The 19,998-nt window shown below is 42.6% G+C and overlaps 1 long non-coding RNA gene across 1 annotated transcript in view; it reads right to left on the bottom strand.

Moving 5' to 3' along the window:
* Window positions 1–471: 471 nt before the first annotated feature.
* Window positions 472–19,998, bottom strand: part of LOC113973743 — an 80,685-nt gene continuing 61,158 nt past the window's right edge. The window contains exons 3-4 of the long non-coding RNA XR_003536335.1: window positions 1,491–1,676; window positions 472–741 (exon numbers count right to left, since the gene is read on the bottom strand). This is a non-coding gene — a long non-coding RNA (uncharacterized LOC113973743). The remainder of the gene's footprint in view (window positions 742–1,490; window positions 1,677–19,998) is intronic.

Raw genomic sequence — 19,998 nt, 5'->3', positions numbered from 1 at the left:
TGTTCATAAAAGAAAAGCACAGCAGCCCACCTGCATGTCCCAACAAGCAGGAGCTTTTGCACTGTTTCTTTTTAGGGTCAGCCCCCTGCCCCTCATAGATGGCAAAAGGGACGTCCTTTTTTTTTCATGCTTAGTTTCCAATACTTCTTTTTAAAAAATCTATTCCCATCCCACAGTGGCGTTTTACGCTCACAACGCATTTTAAGTACAGAGCAAGAAAAACACCAAATAATTTCTGAAAAAAACAAAGGTCCTGCTGAGCTTCTCTGTCCCCCAACGGGCTAAACTGGATGGCCGTGGGAAACCCACTTTGTGTGCCTGACCTGGCACCACCACGGCTGCAAATACCACAGGAGACAATGCAAATTCAAGAGCAGCGTGTTGGAAAGATGACCCCAAATCAAGGCATTACAAAGGTAAGTTCCCCGTGGTGTCTGGAGGAGGGAATGTGTTTGTGTGTATAGTACCAAATGTGCTGGGAGGATGGCAGTGATCATGGAATTATCAGGAGCCAAAGGCATGGCTGCAAACAGAGCACCCTAAGTGGGCCTGGCTTTGGCCCCAGTGTCATCTCTATGTCAGGGAAGTAATTTTTTCTTCTCTGTCTTCACTAGGGAGTCTTCAGCTGGGAGACAGGGTCCAGTTGTACCCACTGCACTCAGAGATGGACAGATCTCAAAGAGAAGAGAATTCAGAGGACAGCCAAAGGAGATGCAAGGAAAAATTAAATGAGGTAGATCTCTTTAGAAAGAAAGGAGGGCACAGATGAAAACAGCTTGTAGTGTACAACAGACTGACCACTATCTGTACAATCAGAGAGTAGCAGCTTAATTTGCATTGAAAAGAGTTTAGATTGTATGTTAGAAAAATCTGTGATGTAGACAGAGAAAAACTTAAATTCCAGGCAAATAACCTTAAATTTCCTTTACTAGAGGTTTTTATGACCTGTCAGGCTTTACAAATTTCCCTTTTGGTTCTAGGCATCTACAAGTATGAATTTGGGTTCCATACCCACAGAACAGGGTTACTTTCTACAGCATCCAGCTCTTTACATGGAAAGTACTGAGGGAAATGCAAAAGGAAAAAATGTTGGGCCCAATCTCACCAGCACGTTCCCATCTAAATCACTGGCCTGAGGTACAAAGCCTCCAGACAATGCCATGCTATTGCTATCATGGAACAACTTGAGAGGAACAACGACTGAGCAAAAGCACAAGTAGGTATTTTTTTGCATTAAAAACTGTTTGCAGGGTATAAAAAGGTGGGTGTGAATGGGTCCCTTTCCAGGTCTATTTGTTACCGTGGTGCTCATGTGGTACATGTCAAAGGTGGTGGGGTTTAAGGATGATTGATAAGATTCCTGAAAATATTGTTTATAAATCCCACTGAGGTCCTCTGGACTAAGACAGATAGTGCTGGATCTACTCCTCCCCTGAGCCGGCAAGTCATGGAGCTATTTAAATCAGAACAAAGCAAATAGTAGATATTACCATACTAGAATGCTTTAAACTTGTTTCATAAGGCATCATTACATGTCCATCCTCAGCTCTGCGAGTCCTGAAGGCACATACAGGCACACACAGCAGGTGAAGAACAAACATCCAGTGCATGTCTTGGTCCTTTGGTATTTATCCTTATCTTTGACCCAAAGAAATCCAGATTACCCTTGGTCACAACTGAAATAAGTGGGTGAAAGGAAACTTGAACAAATGAAAGGAACATTGAGGAGGCCATGAATGCACCTGCCTTGTACAATGCAAATAAGTAGAACAGTAACTTTTCAAAAACAATGCTATAAATCTGGTAGATAATACCCTTCCAAATGTTTTTACTTCCAAGCATCTTTTATCCTGAAGGTAGAATGAAAAACTTGACTTTTTTCTCCAGCTGTTCAGTTTTAGATAATGTCACATTAGATTTATGAATTGACCATTCTTTGCACCTCAGGCTCCTGTCTGCAGTGTGTATTAGTAATAATCCAGAACTTTTCTGTTTTGTCTAGATAAATGTGAAATAACCTGCAGCTGGAATTGACTCTGTAGATATTGGTCCATCATGGCTCCATCAAGAAGCACTTCAGAGAGAAGGAGCTGTTTGTAACTCTCCCTTTGAGATCTCCTCTGCTTCCACACAAACTGAATTGTCCTTTGTTGAATGCAGGCAATTAAGGATGAGTCATATAGAAAAGAAAGATCTGACTCTGCACAGTTATTCTCTCTCTTGAAGATAATACTTGATTGATACCAGTTCTAAGCATCATTCAAAAGGGGTAAATGACAGGAAAATTAAGGTCACAGCAGTGATGTTTGTCATTGGTTTTTACTCTCTGCACAGAATTGTCATTCAATTCATTACATGAAGCCTCTGGCTTCATGCTCTGCCAGCAAAAGCAGAGAAGTGTGGGAATATCTGTGGATCTCCTTTGTCCTGTGTAACACACTGAAGTGAACAACCTTCAGGTAAAGACTTTGTAATTTTTTTAAATACAAAGTACCAGAAACAAGTGATGGCAATTACCATTGGTAATTTAATAGATCTTTACTTGCTGATGTGTACAGCAGTAAAATGAATTTGGACAATTTCTGTGACTAGTCATAAGTCAAAGCCAAGGCCTGGGAACAGCTGCTCTGGTTCCTCATTGGTCCTGTGCAGGACACTCACACACACGGTGCTGCCAAGACCTCAGCCAAGGTCTACAGACATCCAAAAAGTTATGCTCAGTGTCACTCCTTTGAAAGAATCTGGGCTCTGACCTGGGGTGCAAATTAACTTCAGCATGCTCTCTGCAAAGTGCTGACATGGAGACATTACTTAATTCTTGTACAGCAAGGGTGACTCGTATGGATCATTTAGGACTGTCAAAACAAACTGTTCTGTGACTAAGGACTTGCTCCACATGAGCTGTGCCTGCAGGATTAAATTCTTGGGGAAGAAACCACAAGCCTGTTGCTCCTACATCTGGGGAGCAGGTCAATTTAAAATCCTCTAACACAAGTATAATGTTCTTTTTCAATTTTCTGTATTAATTTTGAAATTAAACAGTTCATTTATCTATATTTGGTCTCCACTCAGGAATAAAAACCTCCTATGCTGGCAAATCCAAGTGTATTCCAGGAGTTCTGATGCTGTTGTGAAAGCTACTGACAGAGTGGCTGAATCCAGAACACACTGTAGGGCACAGAGAGGTACAGAGCAAATCCTGGGGTCTGCACTGAGAACTGGGATCCTTCCTGAAGGGCAGAAACAGGGGGATTGAGTTGTTTTGCAGTGAGCAGCAGGAGCTGTTCTCCCCCCAGGGGGAACACACAACTCTCCTGCAAACAGTTTCCAGGCAAACACAGACGAGTAAAGGCTCCTTCTGAAGTACAGACAGAATATTTTTGCTTGAAGAGCTTACCAGACTTTAATACAAGAGAGAAGGTGCTTGGCAAAGTCACTAGAGGTGGTAGCACATAGAACAGACTGGGAACTGGCATTTTTATGGAATATCAGCAAAAGTTTTGGATCTAAAAACCCAAACAACTCCCTTTGGCCCAGGGCATGTTTCAGGCAGTGGGGAAAAAAAATAAATAAGTCAATAAAAAATTTAGACCAGACTAGTGGGTTGATGTGATATTTTGGTTTTCCCCCCAAAAATTCAGGTTGTTGATGATGCTTTCACAGTGGAGGTACCTGGTCTCAAACAAGTCTCTGCATTAAACCCTCCAAACAAGAAATGGTGGTGGCTGGAAATGCCCCTCGGCACACACGTGTTCATCACACCCCCCACGAGGCTGCAAAGGTCCCAATGCCTGTAGCCAGAGAGCATAGAGACATTTGCTAGAAACAATTTTATTTTGCTTACTAATTCAGATGTTCTGTTGGTTTTGATACCCTTAAGAGATCCCCTCCTACTGCACAGTTTAAATTACATCGAGTAGTGACAAGGCCAACACTTCCCAGTGGACACTGCACAGATCTAAGAATAGACTTCATTGTCCTGAGACAAAGTGAACATCATTTTTCTCTTGTGTGAACCTCTGAGGTCTGTACTATTAAGGTGCCCATAAAGCACAGCTGGACAAAAATGGGAACTTTCTGCATGTTGCCTTTTAACAGAAATTTGATGTTTCATTTCTGCACAGATTTATTGTATAGTCTACAGAATATGCCTCTAACACCCAAATGTGAAGCTGGAACAACTCTATCTACACAACTTTTAACAGGTGTTTATCCCACCTGGATTTTGCAATCTGCAAAGACAGTGATTTTCCTTAAATAATCTGTTCCAGTGAACAACTACCAGCGTTTTAGAAAGTTCAAAAAATTTCTAAACCTGGAATTCTCTTACCTGTTGGTTTTTATTCTGTTTCTTCACTTAGAGCAGTATGTTCATTGCCTTCTTCTTACAAACACACATGTATTGCCTCCCCTCAGCCATCACTACCTAAAATACACATCCCACAGCACTTCAGCAGTTCCTCAGAGGTCACTGATATTCAGATTTCTGACCTCTATTCATCTCAGGACACCGGTTAGTCCCCATTTTTTTTTTTTGTGATAGATATCTCTTGTGTTTAGAGATAGTTCTCTGCCAGAGACTAATGCCAAAACAGCAGTAAAATATGTTGCATGTCTATTGAGTGACTGTGCTGTTGATAACCTAACAACCCCAGTTTAATGTGCTCCTTTCTTGCAATAGACTCATGATTATTTAACTTGCACAAATCAGTGTCTTCCTACCATCTTTTCTGTCTTTGCTCTGTGCTTTGCTAGGGACCTGCAAGTTTTCTATCAGTCACTGTGTTAAATTTGTTGCTAATGGAAGCTTAGCTATTCAAATAGAGTTTCTTTGATTTTGGAAAGACCCGTGAGATTAAGGAGAACTACAGCCTAGTTTAGCCATTTAAACCCTTTCCAAAGTTTTCTCAACAGTTTTGTTCTATTTTTAAACAGAAAATAAAAAAAGAAAAAAAGGAATCCCCCCATTCCTTTGCCTTGCAACACAGTGTGAGCATTACTGTACTTCTGTCCCCTTCCCACAGCAACATTCTGAGATGAAAAAGGAAAACAAAGTGTGTCATTTCAGCCCTACCTATCCACTGCTGCTGGGTACCAAAAATCCTCTGGTGAGAGAGAGAGGAGAAGTTGAGGTTCTGTTTGGCATGACATTAGAGGGATAAACAAATGGCAAACCATCCCCAAGTGCAGCTGAACAGCTCTCTTAAATTCATGGTGCAGCCATTCAATCAGAAAACAGCTGGGATGGAAAATCTGATATTTCTTGGCAGTCTGCGTAACATTTTCTTCTCACTGGTGAAAAGTATGACCCTGAGGGCTTATAATTAGGCAATAATTAATCAGGCATACAAGCACCTCAGCAAATGACACAAGGCTTCAAGATCTCTGGACATTCCTTCACTTCCTTCTGCTTTATCCAAAATACACCGTGAAAATCTAACTCCAGAGTTAAAGATGGAGAGGCTGCCAGGTGAGCCAAGGAAGTCCATAGCACCAGTCCACAATAACACTGAAACATGTGAGCATTTCTGCTCTACAGCTGACCCAGAAGGGGAAGGTCCACACACACAGTCTGGCTTGGTAAGATTTTGCAGTTTAAAGGAGGATATGACAAGGAGAGTGTAGTGGGTTTCTGTGGCTGGGTTTTGGTAGCAGGGGGGGCTACAGGGGTGGCTTCTGTTAGAAGCTGCCAGAAGCTTCCCCTGTCCCATGGAGCCAATGCCAGCCGGCTCCAGGATGGAATTCCTGCCACTGGCCAAGGCCGGGCCAGTCAGGAGTGACAGTAATACCTCTGGGATAACATATTGAGAAAAGAAGATTGTTGTGCAGAAAGAATTCCGGCCAGGGAAGAGTGGAGTCAGAACATGGGAATAACAACACAGACACCAAGGTCAGTGCAGAAGGAGGGGCAGGAGGTGCTCCAGGTGCTGGAGCTGAGGCCCTGCAGCCTGTGGGGCAGAGCAGGGTGGGGAGCTGTGCCCCTGTGCCCCTGGGGGAGCATCGGGGTGCAGAGACCCCCCTGCAGCCCCTGGGGGAGCCCACGCTGGAGCAGGTGGATGCAGGAAGGAGGCTGTGACTCCATGAGAGGCCCAGGATGGAGCAGGGTCCTGGCAGGGACCTGCAGCCCATGGAGAGGGAAGCCCAGGCTGGAATAGGTTTTTCCCAGGTAGGACTTGTGGCGCCTGTGGGGGACCCACACCCGTACAGCTCATTCCTGAAGGACTGATTCCGTGGAGGAGTGACCCATGGGACAGCAGGTTGGGAAGAGCTGCTGCCTGAGGGATGGACTCACACCAGAGAGGTCCATCAAGGACTGTCTCCTGTGGGAGGGACCCCAGGGGAGCAGGGGAAGGACTCCAACTCCTCTCCCTGAGCAGCGGCAGAAACAACAATTGACAGTAACCCCCATTCCCTGTCCCCCTGCACAGCTGGGGGGGAGGAGGGAGAACATGGAAGGAAGGAGTGGTGAGGATAAGGTGTTTTTAAGGCTGTTTTATTTCTCACTCTTTGGCTCTTATCCTGTTGGTAATAAATTTTAGTGGGTACCTGGTATCTGGCCAGGGTCAACCCACTACACAGAGAGGTGCTCCAGGGACCAGATGCAAATGGGACATCTTTCTTCAGAAGGGAGAGCCACCTGCACAGTCTGGATCCAAACCTTTCCAGAGATCAAAAGGGCTCAGAAGTCAATATTTAGTCATAGCTCTTGGAATGAGCTCCAGTTGGTTGCATTGTGGCTGTGTCGGGAGATGAAGTTCCAGAGGAAAGTGGCAGCAATGGCCCTGCTGTATTTGTCTGTTCCAGCTCATTTTCAGTACTTTCCCAGCACCACGAAGGTAATTGTTGACACTGCCCACGCCCCATCAGACTGTATAAAATAAATACTTCAAGACTGAATTAGTAAAAAACACAGCTGTCAAATCAGCTCCAAAGTACAAGAGAGGCTGAAGGGATAGACCACCACTGTCATTGGAGAGAATGACAAAAGGTCAAAAAATGAAAGTTCATCTTTTGACTTAAAGGTTAAGGTTAACCATTGCTTGGATGACAAAATATTCAAACTGTTCAAAACCCCTTATCCTTTCTCCCTTTGCTGGCATAGCATCCCATTTAGAGCTGTAGCAGATGGAACTTGTTTGTCTTTTCTACCTTTCTACCTTTTCTATTTTTTTTAATAATGTTTTCATGTTACCTTTTACAAGAGAGAGAAGGAGAATGCAGATGGGATCAAAACCTCTATGGTCTGTTGTACAGGTAATTTCCAGTACTCTGCTTCCATTGCTCTGCAGTCAAAATGACCAGGCCTGATGGGAATGGCAGGGCTGGGAGCCAGAGTGGTGGCCCAGGGTCAGGCCCTTTCGAGCACAAAGTTGAGAAGAAGGCTTTGAAGAGGTTTTTTTAGCAATTGCTGTTCCTAACTGTGGCTTCTGCCACCTCTCAGAAATTTTGGTGATCTTTTCTGGTGACAGGCAGGTGATTTGCTCATAATCTTAGTGTTTTCATTTAGGGGGTGAGACCAGGTAGCCTGAAATAAATGGCTTTCATTCTTGAGTCCTTATGAGATTTGAAATCACAGAAAGATGGATAATTATTTGGATTTCAGCCTTTGCAAGGAAATTCTGAATTTCCATTTGCATCCTGAGAGAAGCAGCTGGGAAACAGAAGTGACAGAGACTGATAACTTGCTCTGATAACTGGATTTTCTGGCTCCAACACAGCCTGGAAGAAGGATCTTCAATCAGTTGGCATCCACTGAAGAAGATTTAAGATTTCTCTACTTTTCTGGCAGTTTATCAGTGAAATATTGACAATTATAGACCTTCATCTTTGATCTTTATGTCTGTAACTACCCATTCTTAATAATCAACTCTAATGCTGGTGTGGTCTCACCCCTGCATTCGCAGTAATGACAAAGGGAGCACAGTGAGCTCCAACACCCCAGTTACACACTGGATGCCACTGGAAAGGCAGGAGAGAGATCCCAGTGAGAGCTCTGACTGCAAAAACCACTTAATGAAACATCTGTTGGCTCAAGCTCACATGATAAATATCATCCAGCAAAGTGCACCGAAAAACATCTGCGGAGGCAGAAGCACCTCCTGTAAATACTGTACCTGTAGAACAGGTACCACACAGGGCACTAATACCCAGCTTCTCTTTGGGGCCTCTTGCATGATCATGTCTCAAACCAGCACAGAAATATCAGCTGTTGGGATTGTCAGCTAAAGCTGAGAAGTTTGAAAATGAAACTCTTACTTCATCTGCAGGAGTTACTGAGCAATTCAGCCAAAACAAAGGGGAATAGGCAAGATACTCCCTCCCAACTCATACAAACAATTAAACCATGCTATTTCCTCACTAGTACTGCCTTGAGCAAGAAAACATGTGTGTAACACACAGAGCTTCCTAAAGACTGTATTAGAGACAACTCCTATAGAATATTTACAGAAAATGCCTTCATCTTTATCTAAGTCTAGTGATATACCAGTGGATTTGCTAAAACTCAGCTCATCCTTGCCAAGACAGACACAACATTCCCAGTTCCACACAGTCTAAACCAGCTCACAAGTTGCTTCCCGTTGCTGAAGTGTTTTGCACTGCAGAGGCACTTTCTGCCTTTGCCTGTCCCCCGAGTGAGCGTGAGCCGGCAATGAGCACACTCCCAAACAAGTGGGTGACTAATTTGACTGCTGTCAAATCTTGTTTTTACACCGAGCACTTCATTCCAACACTCACAAATGACTCCAGTGCCACTGAAACAGAACCACTCTCGTGGCAGACAGTGGCAACTAAAAACACATCGTACAACGTCTGAGGGAAAGAAAATGTTGGCAAAGATAACGTTGTCAAAACTCCATTTCTGTGAAAACTGCTCTGGCAACTTTCAAGTGCATTTCAAGTACATGCAAGTATTTTCAATTTATGTAGTTTCAGCTACATAAAGCAGAGACAAGACCACAAGATTCTAGTTTAAATTTCCTTCTTCACTCCTCATCCTAACAAACGACTCTTTCCTTGGAATAAACTGAATAATACTCAATTTACACTTCACCTTCTCCAATTCACTGTTAAGACCAGCTATACATAAAGCTGAGGAGGAACTAATAGTATTTTCTAAACATTTGCTTAACTGCAGGCAGGATCTGACCCAGAGAGAGGTGGAAATAACCAAGTTGTCCCTCGTTCACTGATGGGAATATGCATGTCAGGAGTGCTGAAACACGTGTGCAATCACCACTTGCCATCTGAAAATTAATCAATGTATAAAGTTATTCTATAGCCTGAATCTGGAAGGAGAATGAGAAGCAAATAGTAAATTGGCTGAAAGATGCATCTTTAAAGGAAAGGAGGAGGGAGTTTTAGGATAACGAAATCAAGTGTTTTGAGTTTTTATTGTCAAACATAGTTTTGCTTTGAGCTCGACATAAGAAGGATTAGGTCACTTAGGAATATAGCAACATTTATTGTGAGTTTATTGCAAAACAACTTGAGATGCCCAAGAATTCTTCAATTCTCCTATTTGATCATTCCACCCACTGCACTCGGTAGAGTCAAGTCTGGTTATCAAGGAGCACATCTGCGGGTAATATTCAGCCAATAATTCTCTTTTTAGCCAGAAAAAAACCTGCCGACAAAGCCTTTTGGACAAAATGGAAAAGAGGAATTAACACTCATTGAGGAAAAATCTTAAGATCTTTCTAGTGCACATTCTGTTGGAACAGGCAATGTTGAATAATTATATCTACTTGGTCACAAAACAGCGTAAACAAAAACCAAACAGACTCCAGGGAACAAAATCCCTCTTTTCCACTGTGAGTGTTGGTGTTGCTTTGCACAGCTGGGAACACTTTGCAGAAGGGCTGTGACTTCTCACCCTCCACTATTGTCTTCCAGGCTGAACCACAGCCCTGTGGTGATCAGGCCTGACCAGGACACAGAACTAGGGTCAAAATGTTGCTTTGGAGAAACTGGGATCTGCTGGAGATATTGAATATAAACAACATTTACAGCCATTCCAATGTGCCTCTTGGAACTTCACTGTTATCCAGGTTCCCCAAGTTACCAAGAAATGCTGTTCAGAGTTGGCAGCAGCAGTGAAGAGGCACCACAGTGCCATGTGTTCACGAGGGGCTCCTTCTGATCTGCCCTACAAGAGCAGAAATACACCAACATCAGTGGAATTCTTCCTTGTTTGCACCAAGCCAAAACATGCCTCATTTTCCACGAAAAGATGTGCAAAAAACCCCACTTTCTATGGTGGGATCAGCCCTTCTGAAGTTTTGTTGGTTACTTTGAAGAACTCTTAGAGGTGGAAAACTCAAGTCCCCTAACCCAAAATAGGGTGCTACCAGTAGTCTTTTATCTATTTATTTGTTTATTATCCATAAAATCAGATATTTTTAGCAATTTTGATGGCCCATGTGCAGGTTACAGCAGATTTCAGAGACCTGACCACCATAAGCAGCCTGTTCTCACACCCACCTTAAGGCCAAGATGTGAGAAAGGATTTAGACACGAGCCCACACGTGAGCAAACAGCAGCAGTGAAAGTGGCAGTTATGGAATAACAAATATTTGTGTCTAAAAATCCAATGAGAGAAAATTCTCTCTCAATACATTTCCTAATCAGTTCAAGACATAACTACAGACTATGAATTAACTGCTGCTGGCTGAAAAGTGTGTTTTCTGCAGCTGAAAATCAAAGAGTTTTCAATATAAATCAAGGCATAGCTACTTATTTTCAGGAGTAATTCCTATAAAGCAACATGTAAAAAATACAGAGTAGCAAGGTGACACAATAAAACAACAGAACTACAAGAACACAGATAATAACAACAGAAACACAGATTTGGCTTAGAATAGTGAAAAAGTACACCATAAACCATCCAGCATTTAATAAGAGATGTAATTGGAATAGTTAAAAAAGAGACAAGATGACACATTTTTAAGAGCTAAAAATTTTGTTATTAGAAGTAAATCAACTGCAAAAAACACACTTGAAATTTGGCAATTTGGAAAGGAAAAAATTCTTTTCATTATATAGTATCTACCTGGTGGTTTATTGTATGATCAGAGCTTAGTTAAAAAAATTACCAGCAATCCATATGCATTTTACTGGATTTATATGAGGTTATTATTAAACTAGGCAGACTAAATTAAAAATGTAGAAGCTAAAATTCTACAAGTAACAGAATCTATTTCTCCTGCTGAATTTCTCTGCTGTTCCTCTCAGGAGTTAACTGTTTCTTGTGACTAATCAAACAGAAGTAATGTGCCCGACAAACATAAACATAAGTATTTACATGTAAATTTTATTTCTGAGTCTTACACAAACAAACTTATGGTATCTTGAAAATTGTTTTATTACTTGACAAGGAATAATTTGATATGAGAACAAATCCAGACAAAATGCTCAGAAAAGGTGAAAGAGCTGTTTTATAGGTTGAATAATGGTATGACCTCAGAGACACATCTGTGATACACGCACAGAAATTTCTCTAGAAACAATTATTTAACACCTGGTAATTAAAACATTTAAATTAAAACGTTAAAACAGCTCTTTCTCTTCTCACCCCTTTTACTGGTGAGATTATCAGTTCTCTGATATCCTCCACCACCAATTTCCTTCTTTCCGCTTGTTTTTGTTTCAGAACCTTAAGCAGAAAAACTCGTGTGGGTTTTTAGGAGCTGGTTGGGCACACAATTATGTGTGTCAGCAAAATTAACAGCGACATCTCCATTGTACACAGTGATTTGTAAAAGGTGTGTGAACACCACGGTGCTCATGGTTACACATGTGCTTCACCAGAAACAGGGATCTACAACAAAAGGGGGAAGCTCTTTGTAATTCCAACCTTTGTCACAGATGGTCGTGCCTATGGGAGATGTGAGGAGCAGTGTAATCCACGAGCTGAATCATCAGTTCTTTCAGTTTTCTGGAATATCCCCTTAGAAATGTTTTCTTTAAGTTTGTTAAAACAAGTGAGGTCTGTGCACCCTCTTATGTCTTGTTTGATTGGTTTCTTTCCAAGTATGACATGATCCCAGTCCATATGGTTTAAATTAGGGAGTGAGGCTCTTTGCAAGGCTGTGACAAAAAAGAGTAAGTCATAACAAAGCCAACCAAGTGCATGAGCATGTTCAGCAAGGCCACAGATTCCTTAATCCTACAGAGCAGAGCCACGGATCACACACAGCAATGGCTGTGCAAGCCCTTCCTCCCCCACCCCAGCACCATCCAGGACATTCCTTCACTGCCTACGGTGGTGTCACCTGCCTCCCCAGCCACTGAAATACCAATTTACACTGAAATTTGGTGAATAGTCAGTGAAGCACCGAACAGTCTGGCAAACCCAGAGATGTTTGGGCATCTCTGGACTGTGATTACCCTTCACACCATCTCAGTTCTCATGTCTCAAGGTCTGAAGTCATTATGTTACTGATACTTTTTAGAGATGACTTCAAGTTCACATGCACTGGAATTAAAAGAGTTACAACTTTGGCAGCCGCTGGAGAGCAGCACAGGAATTAGTACATCTAATGAACTGAATATTTTCTTAAGACAGTAGTGATAGCAATTGCAGAATCATTTGAAAACTTGATTATAAGAAAATAAAACAGACACTCCTTCTGCTCAAGTATCCAAAGGCCCCAGCTCCCCAGACACAACAGCCATGGGCTTAATTCTCATGGAAGCCTCTGACAAACTTGAATTGTGAGGGAATGGGAATGTTCTCCAAGAGCATAACTTCTCCCAGCATGGCTTTGGGGAAAAGCAGAGGTTTCTCAGCAATATCTACACTGGGATCACATTAAAAAGTATCTGAGGTAGACAGTGAATGATGCTCAGATGAATTTGGGAGCTTTCATCATAACTGAACAGAGGTTCCCAGCATTTGCACCACGGGGAGCCCTTGGTGTCGGGTTCTGTCTCTGCACAATCTGTTGATTCCCAGGCAGCAAGGGCCTCAGAAAATCAGGCCAGACTGAACAGGAGCTACAGGCTGACCAGAGGACTTGACTTCTTGTTCAGTCCCTGATAACACAAACCTTGCAGCTCTTTACTGTCCAGCCCAGCACATTAAGGTAGCTGCTCTCTTGGCTATTCTTCCAATCCTGGCTCCTGTCCTGCCTGTGTTCTGCTCCAAGTGACAGATCAAACTTACACCAGTTTCCCTCCACATGCTGTTCTGTCTGCTGTGCTCATTCCCTGTTTCCTGATCTCTGTGGAGCCTCTCACAGTTTGGTGCAAACCTCAATATCTTTGGTTCCTAGTGGTGGCTCTCCTTCCCCAGAGCACGTTACTCCCAGTCTCTCACCAGATATCCCATCTTTCCTTGTTTGCCTTTACAGAACATCATCAAGCATTTCCATGAGACTACATTGGAACAGCAGCAGCTTCTGTAGGGAATGAACAGAACAGAGGACTGGAACACAGCATCACTAGACAGCTCAGCAACTTGTCAATAGGTTCAACCACATCACAGACCCTCAGTCTGGTTTTGCACTGCCAGTAAAACTATGTGTGACTTCTCTGAGAGGCCAGACACAAGCACTGGACTGGATCTTTACAGCTTGGCATTGCTGTTGCCCTCTGAGGATGAACAAGATGATGAGGTGGGAGAACAGTGCCACAGCCTCTCTTGGACTAATGGATAAAAAATGCAGGCAAACTATTTTTAGATGAAAGCATGAAAACATTCTGCTTGAATTAAACTCAGAACCAACTTGCAAAAGCAAGAACAGATGCAAAACTACTTTTAGTACAAAAATATGTTTAAAATTCTCTAAAAAGAGTTTGGAAGATGCACTTCCTTACAGACTTAGACAAAGTTTAAAAATGAATCAACAACCGCCACTCTCTAACCTTCAAACACTCTTTGAGGCTGTCTGCACTCCCATGGGAGTTTTGGGAATGCTTTGTGTGGGCACAGTGATGGCATGAAGCAACATCCATGTTAAATGAAGATAGGAACCAGACATTGGCAAACCAGAGTAAATCAGTGAAAGGGACAGTCACAGCAAGAATAGTCATTTAAAAAAGCTCATCCTCCTTTTGCATCCTTTTAATAATCCTTTGTCAGCTATAATCTTTTCTTTCCATATATTTTCCTAGGCTTTATTCAGGATAAAAGTCTTAAAGCCTGAAGCTGGGCAGCAGAGCAGAGAGAGGAGGGCTGGCAGGGAGTCAGCTTGTGTTTTCTCCTAAAGCTTCTAGTCCAAACCAACTGGGTGGGCCAGAGATCCCCCCTCCTGCCACCTGATGCCTCCAACTGAGATTCAGATTGACTTAGAGATAAAACTTTTATTTAAAGTGAAAAAGGAAGCCTACATTACACTTTGCAGAGACAAAGGCTGATAAACTGCATGGTCTGAATTTAAAGTACTTAATAATTGTTGGGGCTGTTTTACTTGTCCTTGGGTACTTTGTTTAAATAATGCTATTTTTTAGCTCAGAAAATGTGACAGTGCCACTATTTCATCCTATGCAAGATGCTTTCCATGTAAATGCTTGCAGAGTGTTTTCAGGACTAAAAACAATAGCAGGGTGAACATAACCAGGTTCATCTCATTGTTCAAAGTTACACTTACACAAGCACCAACACCAGGTCATGCACCACCCCATCACCCCATGGCACAGTTTGATCCAGATCAGGTGTGGGGCACAGGATCACATATTTCTAAAATTAGCCAGAATCCCCAGAGGTGGAATTTGTGCCAGTTTTACGTGGCTCCCTGCCAGCAGCAGACCAGATCAGACCTGGCATAAAAGCACATCTCTACCATAGAGAAACCCTGAAGCAGAATAAAGTCAATTGGTAGGGATTTAATCTGCCCTGATACTCCAAACACAGCTCAGTGAATTCATACTGGGAGAATACTTTCTTCTTATCAGGTACTAAGAACCTCAAAGCTGGATTTACTGCATTTTCAAGCTCTGGGATTTACTGCAAAGCGGAGAGGCCAAACTGATAAACATCTATTTTGGTGTTTGGCACTGGCTGGAAGCAAAGCACACAACAGGAATGGAAATGCAGCTTAGCAGAGAAAGCAGTTACCAGAAAGCTTTAACAAAGCAGAGCTTCCCACCACAAAGCACTGCTCCTCATATCCACATAATTCCTGGAAAGAGGATGATCTATTAAGCCAGAGGGAATTCCACTCTATAGTAGGAGGCCAGTTATGCTTATTTTACACACTACTGAGTGTGTAAAGTTTAGTCTGAGTAAAGAAGTGTTAGCAGCAACATCGGTTTGTTGGCAAATAAAGCCGAGGGCAAAAACTCCCACCTGGGAGAGGCTGCAGTTCAGTCAGAGGCTGTTTTCCTTCCCTTTCCCTGGACCCTTCACTCACAAACTGCCAATGGAATAGGAGCGTCTTACACTGAGGCAACCAACATTCATTGGGAAAGGGGGGAAAAATTATCCTTCTTTTTTGAACCAAAAGAATTTTTTTTTCAGACAGCTGGAACTTAATCATGGCAATGCTGTGAAGAGTATAGGAAGAACCATTTTGTTCTTATGTTCTTCCCTGAGCATTGCCTTCGAGCCCTGGCCATGGTGTCTGACATATTGAGGTCACTCTTGTTTTCTCATGAAATATATATAGATATAAATACATATCTATAGGCAGACACACATATACAGTCTCAGATCTCTACAGGCAGGAATCTGGTTCGTGTGCCCTGCAGAAAGAATCCCTGTGTCACTCAGCCACATTTTGGAGTGCTGGCTTTTTCCAAGCTGGTGCATCCTGAGGAGTTCAGGGCACAGAGAGCAGCCTTGTGCAGTGAGATGGACAGAAGTGGGTTATAGGCAGGAATAACATAAAGCTCAGCTTTGGCTGGGGAGCTCATGGAAATAGCCTGCATTTTCTTCTAGTGAGTTTCAAATTAAAGTTTTGCTTTCTTTTTTCTTTCCTTGAATCTGTTTTCAATAACTATGGAGCTTAAAAAGTATGAAGATAATTATAGCTGTCTGTGCAAAACAGAAATGTCAGACCTCACATTTCCCAACTGACCTTTCATCAGATGAAAATTCCCACAGCAACATTCTCCAAGCACAGAGTTGGGAACTATGAAAATGTGCAAAACAGCATTCTGTCCAATAACCTCGTTCATGTGGCAGATGCTCAGGTGGGTGTTACTGTGATTTACATAGGACGAATGGCCTTAAGGTAATAAAAAGGTAATCAAACCTTCAAAGCTGTTCTATAAGAAAGGTTATGCTGAGCAATCAGAGAATAGCTTTGCTGAGGTACTGGTGGGGAAAACTGAGTGCTGATTCTCTTAATGCAGGAAAATGAATGATGAGAAACTCTGAGATTAAAATGAAAATGCAATATTTTTGCAACATGGCTTATCTGGCTCCTTCCATACATCCTGAAGTGATGCACCAAAACCCTTCTGCAAGGAGAACATCCCTAAGAAGGAACAATAGAAAAGGTTCTCAATAATTAACACTGGGATAGGAGAGTTGGCTTGAGTCAATAAAAAAATAAGAGAAAATCACTCAAAATCTCCGTCGAGCTGGAATCAGCCTAGTACTGGATATCATAAAAATAATACTTTTTGTTCCCCAAAGTACTCCATTGGCTAGATGTGCAAATATCACATAGTTCATGCTGAAGGAACAGAGCACAGAGGAATGTATGCCAACACTTCCAATTGGCTTGGGAAGAGTTTTGGTGACTCCCGAGTTCTTATCTCACATCTGACTACAACTCTTACTGCAGCCCCAGGTCTGTAGAACTGTTTAGTTTTCCCAGGTGTGTACAGAGAACCACAGACTGGCCTGGGTTGGCAGAGACCTTAAAGATCATCTCATTCCACCCCCTGCAATGGGCATGGACACCTTCCATTAGACCAGGTTGCTCAGAGCTCCATCCAACCTGTCCTTGAACACTTCCAGGGATGGGGAATCCGCAGCTTCTCTGGGCAGCAACAGGTTTCACTCCATTAAATGCTCCAGGCAGGAATCAGTCACAATGCTAGTCCCTTCCCCCCAGAGCACGTTCAACCTCCCAGAGCGGCTCAGGGAGCTGCCAGGTGTGTCCTGCCATCCTTCCCCACCCCATGCTGGCTCACACCGCTGTGCTGGGGCTGCTGGGCAGATCCACCCAGCCCTCCCATGGCACATCCCGAGGGAGCTGATCCCACCCTCCCTCCCATGGCACATCCCGAGGGAGCCAACCCACCCTCCCTCCCACGCCATGTCCCAAAGGAGCCGAGTGCTCCACACCATCCTCCCTTCCCGTACCACTCACACCACAAACCTGCCCAGGAGAACTGGGGAGCACTTCACAGGAACCCCAGAACTAGTTTCAGTCCTGCAGCCATTTCAGTGTCTGTTGTTCATTTACGGGGGGACTGTGGCAATTCCTAAGTCACTTCTTGCTGTCCCAGATCCTCAGCTGCTCCGAACTGCCATGACCCCCCTGTCAGAGGCAGCTGGAATGCTCTGCAGCTGAGCATTGGGCCCACTTTGCAAGGATAATGCTCCCAGCCTCCTCTAGGAATGAGCCTTTTTCCTATTTATGGGGTAAGAAATGAAGGCCTGTTGGGCACCATGTGACTACAGCAGCCCAGGCTGAAGGTCTACAGGCTTCCCCCACCTCCTCCTTCCCCCTCAAACCCGACTTGTCCTGCAGTCCCCACTCAGCTCTAACACAGCCAGGCCCTGAACAGGCTCCATCAACACAGACCTTACAATTCCAGCAACAAATGTAGGTGAGTTTGACACTTTCACATATGATGACATGTTTTTGATGCTCCTAATTTTTGGATTAAAAATAGTATACATAAAGTGAATGTGTATTTTTCCACATTCACATTGAGTGCAAATGCTGCTCTCAAAAAAAAATTAGCATCTCTTTTATGGAAGTGTTTGGCTTTCATAGGATCACTGGTTCTGACAGAAGGGTTTTTCATGAATTTGTCCTAAGTAATTAAAAGACAAGATCTATTAAAAAAAAAAAAGGCACCAGATCTAACCAGAAGTGGATCAGGTCAGATAAAGTAAGAAAAAATAAAATAAGAAAGTGAATTCTTACTTTTTCTAAAGGCAATGTGTTCCAAGTGGTTTTTTTTATTCATTTTAGATTTTGCACAAGCTTGTCCAATCATTCCATTTCTAAAGGCAGCAAATCACATTTTAGTTATTATTTCTTACTCTTCTTCTGTATTTCCACAGTGTCTAGAAGGTATTATAATATCATTTATAAAGTCTTTTCACACAACAAAGCAGGAAGGTAAAGTGGGGTGTGTATTGGTTTGAAAGAAGAAATATTAAAATACTAATTCATCATTATCAACTTTGCCCACCACACTCCCAAAAGGCCATTAACACTTTGTAACACCCCCCAGCCCCTTTTCAGGCAAATCACTGGCCTAGGAAGATTCTGAACCCAGACTGTAAAATCCAGACTTCAAGTGAAGTCAGTGCAGCTGCACTTTGTATCCATGTCTTTCTCCCTGGTTTTGATTAATTGAGTTCCTGAAGGTAACCCACTGAAATCAGAGGGAGACTGGCCTGAAAATAACACAACCAAAAACGTAGCACTTATTCCTCACTTAGGAATCAAACTTTCCCCTCCCAATTTCTTACAGAGCAATGTAATTTCCAATGAAAAAAAAAATTCATTTTTCAAACATGGCTTTCAACAAAGTGTTGAATTCTGGAAAGATTTTACGGTTGAAGAAAAAGCTCTGCCAAAATGTTTTGGCTGACAGTTGAGACTAAGGAAAAACAGGCTGGGTAAATTTTTTGCAAGACTCTGACAAAATTTTTAAATTCCTACCATTTTCTCATAATTGCGGTGAATTTTTTTGCCATTTTGAAACAAACATTTTGGTAAGAGGGTCCTATATTTCATATGGGCATTCCTTGGGAAAGCTTCCAGTGGGAGTCAGCCAATGCCCTCCTCGGTGTCCAGCATTACATTGTCATGTGTACAAATGTGGATGGCTGGGGCTACACCCAGAACATCCCTTCTCTGTGGGTTATATTGTGATGGAGTCAGTCCAGAAGGTTTTCCTGAGTCCATAAGCCACTTATGGAACACTAAACATGGACTACATCAGAAATAGTCCTGGCAGGGGAAGAATAATTAAACCCCCCTGCACTTGCCCCTTTGTGCACTGCTGTTTGCATCAGACAAGGCACAAATCTGTTCAGAAGTATCCAAAATAAGAGGTGATAGATGATGAAGATAAAAGCAAGTGAGGGTCTTAACCTCTAAATGGGGTTCCTAATGCTCCGTCATCCTTGCCAAAAGTCCAGGTCTTAATAATCACATGGCTGTGATTTATTATCCGTGTATGGCCACATTCTGAAAAAAATTCCCAGGGGGTCTGTAAATTGCAGATGTAACCACAGATTAATACTCATAATCCCTGGTAAAAACTCTACAATAACACTGCTATAGCCTAAAGAAATTCTCCCGCTAATATTCCTAATCCTTTCCCATTGGACTTTATGATCCTTCTGTGATTTTCAGGCAGTCCAGCAGTGACTAAACAATATTTATGATTTAATTCTGCTGGTTTTCATTTCCAGACTAGAGGATTTTTTTAAATTTTATTTTAAGTTACACCCACACACATAAAGACTCCCTCCTATAAATCCAGGAAAGGACAAAAACAAAAACAAAAAAGATAAGAAACAAGAAGATGCTCACGTGCCCTTTATTGCCTCTCCTACCACCGCCTACACATTTGGAACCCTGTATTTCTTGTCAGACCCTGGAAAACACACCTGGGAGCATTAGTGACATTCCACTGCAGCTGCTGTAGCATCACACCTTCAACTCCAAAATCTCAAAGACCAGGACAAACAGAAGGAAGAGCCTTTTATTTTTTTCCCCTTTGATTACATCATATTTAGTCTTATTCTTTCTTCTTAGACTGAAAAGCTGCCGGTTTTCAAGTGTCCCTCATTAACTTTTAAAACCTAAGCTTTGCTAAAGTAGAGTTATTAGTTTTTTCCTGGAACTGCCTGAA

Source organism: Neopelma chrysocephalum, unplaced genomic scaffold (assembly GCF_003984885.1).
Source record: "Neopelma chrysocephalum unplaced genomic scaffold, ASM398488v2 Primary Assembly neopelma1_105, whole genome shotgun sequence".
In the NCBI taxonomy this organism is placed as follows: Eukaryota; Metazoa; Chordata; class Aves; order Passeriformes; family Pipridae; genus Neopelma; species Neopelma chrysocephalum.
Note: the sequence above shows the minus strand (reverse complement) of the source record. Positions and strands in the feature narration are given on the sequence as shown.